A 5,736-nucleotide genomic window follows, 5' to 3' on the forward strand; every position below is an offset into this window, starting at 1 on the left:
CATATTGTCCCCACACTCTGCTCCTCTCCATATTGTCCCCACACTCTTGCCCTCTCCATATTGCCCTTTACACTCTTCCCCCTCCATATTGTTCCCACACTATGCTCCTCTCCATATTGCCCATACCCTCTTACCCTCTCCATATTGCCCCTTACACTCTTCCTCTCTCCATATTGCCTCCACACGCTTCCCCTCTCCATATTGCCCCTTACACTCTTCCCCTCCCCATATTGTTCCCACACACTGCTCCTCTCCATATTGTCCCCACACTCTGCTCCTCTCCATATTGCTCCCACACTCTTCCCCTATCCATATTGTCCCCACACTCTGCTCCTCTCCATATTGCCCCTTACACTCTTCTTCTCTCCATATTGCCCATACACTCTTCCCCTCTCTATATTGCCCCTTACACTCTTCCTCTCTCCATATTGCCTCCACACTCTTCCCCTCTCCATATTGCCCCTTACACTCTTCCCCTCTCCATATTGTCCCCACACTCTGCTCCTCTCCATATTGCTCCCACACTCTTGCCCTCTCCATATTGCCCCTTACACTCTTCCCCCTCCATATTGTCCCCACACTCTGCTCCTCTCCATATTGTCCCCACACTCTGCTCCTCTCCATATTGCCCCTTACACTCTTCCTCTCTCCATATTGCCCATACACTCTTTCCCTCTCTATATTGCCCCTTACACTCTTCCTCTCTCCATATTGCCTCCACACTCTTCCCCTCTCCATATTGCCCCTTATACTCTTCCCCTCTCCATATTGTCCCCACACTCTGCTCCTCTCCATATTGTCCCCACACACTGCTCCTCTCCATATTGTCCCCACACCCTTCCTCTCTCCATATTGCCCCCACACTCTGCTCCTCTCCATATTGTCCCCACACTCTGCCCCTCTCCATATTGCATCCACACACTCTGCTCCTCTCCATATTGCCCCCACATTCTGCTCCTCTCCATATTGTCCCCACACTCTGCCCCTCTCCATATTGCATCCACACTCTGCTCCTCTCCATATTGCCCCCCCACTCTGCTCCTCTCCATATTGTCCCCACACTCTGCCCCTCTCCATATTGCCTCCACACACTCTGCTCCTCCCCATATTGCCCCCACACTCTGCTCCTCTCCATATTGTCCCCACACTCTGCTCCTCTCCATATTGCCTCCACACACTCTGCTCCTCTCCATATTGTCCCCACACTCTGCTCCTCTCCATATTGCCTCCACACACTCTGCTCCTCTCCATATTGTCCCCACACTCTGCTCCTCTCCATATTGTCCCCACACTCTGCTCCTCTCCATATTGTCCCCACACTCTGCTCCTCTCCATATTGCCTCCTCACACTCTGCTCCTCTCCATATTGTCCCCACACTCTGCTCCTCTCCATATTGCCTCCACACACTCTGCTCCTCTCCATATTGCTCCCACACTATGCTCCTCTCCATATTGTCCCCACATTCTGCCCCTCTCCATATTCCCCCTTACACTCTTCCTCTCTCCATATTGTCCCTTACACTCTTCCCCTCTCCATATTGCCTCCACACACTTCCTCTCTCCATATTGTCCCCACACTGTGCTCCTCTCCATATTGTTCCCACACTCTGCTCCTCTCCATATTGCCTCCACACACTTCCCCTCTCCATATTGTCCCCACACTCTGCTCCTTTCCATATTGTCCCCACATTCTGCCCCCTCCATATTCCCCTTTACACTCTTCCTCTCTCCATATTCCCCCTTACACTCTTCCCCTCTCTCTATATTGCCTCCACACACTTCCCCTCTCCATATTGTCCCCACATTCTGCTCCTCTCCATATTCCCCCTTACACTCTGCCCCTCTCCATATTGTCCCCACACTCTGCTTCTCTCCATATTCCCCCTTACACTCTGCTCCTCTCCATATTGTCCCCACATTCTGCTCCTCTCCATATTCCCCCTTACACTCTGCCCCTCTCCATATTGTCCCCACACTCTGCTCCTCTCCATATTGTCCCCACATTCTGCTTCTCTCCATATTGTCCCCACACTCTGCTCCTCTCCATATTGTCCCCACATTCTGCTCCTCTCCATATTCCCCCTTACACTCTGCTCCTCTCCATATTGTCCCCACACTCTGCTCCTCTCCATATTGTCCCCACACTCTGCTCCTCTCTCCATATTGTCCCCACACTCTGCTCCTCTCCATATTGTCCCCACACTCTGCTCCTCTCTCCATATTGTCCCCACACTCTGCTCCTCTTCATATTGTCCCCACACACTCTGCTCCTCTCCATAGTGTCCCCACACTCTGCTCCTCTCCATATTGTCCCCACACTCTGCTCCTCTCTCCATATTGTCCCCACACTCTGCTCCTCTCCATATTGTCCCCACTCTGCTCCTCTCCATATTGTCCCCACACTCTGCTCCTCTCCATATTGTCCCCACACTCTGCTCCTCTCCATATTGTCCCCACATTCTGCTCCTCTCCATATTGTCCCCACATTCTGCTCCTTTCCATATTGTCCCCACACTCTGCTCCTCTCCATATTGTCCCCACACTCTGCTCCTCTCCATATTGTCCCCACACTCTGCTCCTCTCCATATTGTCCCCACACTCTGCTCCTCTCTCCATATTGTCCCCACACTCTGCTCCTCTCCATATTGTCCCCACACTCTGCTCCTCCCCATATTGCCCCCACATTCTGCTCCTCTCCATATTCCCCCTTACACTCTGCTCCTCTCCATATTGTCCCCACACTCTGCTCCTCTCCATATTGTCCCCACACTCTGCTCCTCTCCATATTCCCCCTTACACTCTGCTCCTCTCCATATTGTCCCCACACTCTGCTCCTCTCCATATTGTCCCCACACTCTGCTCCTCTCCATATTGTCCCCACACTCTGCTCCTCTTCATATTGTCCCCACACTCTGCTCCTCCCCATATTGCCCCCACATTCTGCTCCTCTCCATATTCCCCCTTACACTCTGCTCCTCTCCATATTGTCCCCACACTCTGCTCCTCTCCATATTGTCCCCACACTCTGCTCCTCTCCATATTGTCCCCACATTCTGCTCCTCTCCATATTGTCCCCACATTCTGCTCCTTTCCATATTGTCCCCACACTCTGCTCCTCTCCATATTGTCCCCACACTCTGCTCCTCTCCATATTGCCCCCACATTCTGCTCCTCTCCATATTCCCCCTTACACTCTGCTCCTCTCCATATTGTCCCCACACTCTGCTCCTCTCCATATTGTCCACACATTCTGCTCCTCTCCATATTCCCCCTTACACTCTGCTCCTCTCCATATTGTCCCCACACTCTGCTCCTCTCCATATTGTCCCCACACTCTGCTCCTCTCTCCATATTGTCCCCACACTCTGCTCCTCTCCATATTGTCCCCACACACTCTGCTCCTCTCCATAGTGTCCCCACACTCTGCTCCTCTCCATATTGTCCCCACACTCTGCTCCTCTCTCCATATTGTCCCCACACTCTGCTCCTCTCCATATTGTCCCCACTCTGCTCCTCTCCATATTGTCCCCACACTCTGCTCCTCTCCATATTGTCCCCACACTCTGCTCCTCTCCATATTGTCCCCACATTCTGCTCCTCTCCATATTGTCCCCACATTCTGCTCCTTTCCATATTGTCCCCACACTCTGCTCCTCTCCATATTGTCCCCACACTCTGCTCCTCTCCATATTGTCCACACATTCTGCTCCTCTCCATATTCCCCCTTACACTCTGCTCCTCTCCATATTGTCCCCACACTCTGCTCCTCTCCATATTGTCCCCACACTCTGCTCCTCTCTCCATATTGTCCCCACACTCTGCTCCTCTCCATATTGTCCCCACACACTCTGCTCCTCTCCATAGTGACCCCACACTCTGCTCCTCTCCATAGTGTCCCCACACTCTGCTCCTCTCTCCATATTGTCCCCACACTCTGCTCCTCTCCATATTGTCCCCACTCTGCTCCTCTCCATATTGTCCCCACACTCTGCTCCTCTCCATATTGTCCCCACTCTGCTCCTCTCCATATTGTCCCCACACTCTGCTCCTCTCCACGTTGTCCCCACACTCTGCTCCTCTCCATATTGTCCCCACATTCTGCTCCTCTCCATATTGTCCCCACACTCTGCTCCTCTCCATATTGTCCCCACACTCTGCTCCTCTCCATATTGTCCCCACACTTTGCTCCTCTCCATATTGTCCCCACTCTGCTCCTCTCCATATTGTCCCCACACTCTGCTCCTCTCCACATTGTCCCCACACTCTGCTCCTCTCCATATTGTCCCCACATTCTGCTCCTCTCCATATTGTCCCCACACTCTGCTCCTCTCCATATTGTCCCCACACTCTGCTCCTCTCCATATTGTCCGCACACTCTGCTCCTCTCCATATTGTCCCCACTCTGCTCCTCTCCACATTGTCCCCACACTCTGCTCCTCTCCACATTGTCCCCACACTCTGCTCCTCTCCATATTGTCCCCACATTCTGCTCCTCTCCATATTGTCCCCACACTCTGCTCCTCTCCATATTGTCCCCACACTCTGCTCCTCTCCATATTGTCCCCACACTCTGCTCCTCTCCATATTGTCCCCACACTCTGCTCCTCTCCACATTGTCCCCACACTCTGCTCCTCTCCACATTGTCCCCACATTCTGCTCCTCTCCACATTGTCCCCACACTCTGCTCTTCTCCATATTGTCCCCACTCTGCTCCTCTCCATATTGTCCCCACACTCTGCTCCTCTCCACATTGTCCCCACACTCTGCTCCTCTCCACATTGTCCCCACATTCTGCTCCTCTCCATATTGTCCCCACACTCTGCTCCTCTCCATATTGTCCCCACACTCTGCTCCTCTCCATATTGTCCCCACACTCTGCTCCTCTCCATATTGTCCCCACTCTGCTCCTCTCCATATTGTCCCCACACTCTGCTCCTCTCCACATTGTCCCCACACTCTGCTCCTCTCCACATTGTCCCCACATTCTGCTCCTCTCCATATTGTCCCCACACTCTGCTCCTCTCCATATTGTCCCCACATTCTGCTCCTCTCCATATTGTCCCCACACTCTGCTCCTCTCCATATTGTCCCCACACTCTGCTCCTCTCCACATTGTCCCCACACTCTGCTCCTCTCCACATTGTCCCCACATTCTGCTCCTCTCCATATTGTCCCCACACTCTGCTCCTCTCCATATTGTCCCCACACTCTGCTCCTCTCCATATTGTCCCCACACTCTGCTCCTCTCCATATTGTCCCCACACTCTGCTCCTCTCCATATTGTCCCCACACTCTGCTCCTCTCCATATTGTCCCCCACTCTGCTCCTCTCCATATTGTCCCCACACTCTGCTCCTCTTGTCCCCACACTCTGCTCCTCTCCACATTGTCCCCACATTCTGCTCCTCTCCATATTGTCCCCACACTCTGCTCCTCTCCATATTGTCCCCACATTCTGCTCCTCTCCATATTGTCCCCACACTCTGCTCCTCTCCATATTGTCCCCACACTCTGCTCCTCTCCACATTGTCCCCACACTCTGCTCCTCTCCATATTGTCCCCACATTCTGCTCCTCTCCATATTGTCCCACACTCTGCTCCTCTCCATATTGTCCCCACATTCTGCTCCTCTCCATATTGTCCCCACACTCTGCTCCTCTCCATATTGTCACCACACTCTGCTCCTCTCCATATTCCCCCCACATTCTGCAGATTAATATTTGCATTTGTAAAATA

The sequence above is a fragment of the Ranitomeya imitator genome, chromosome 6 (assembly GCF_032444005.1).
Source record: "Ranitomeya imitator isolate aRanImi1 chromosome 6, aRanImi1.pri, whole genome shotgun sequence".
Taxonomy (NCBI): Eukaryota; Metazoa; Chordata; class Amphibia; order Anura; family Dendrobatidae; genus Ranitomeya; species Ranitomeya imitator.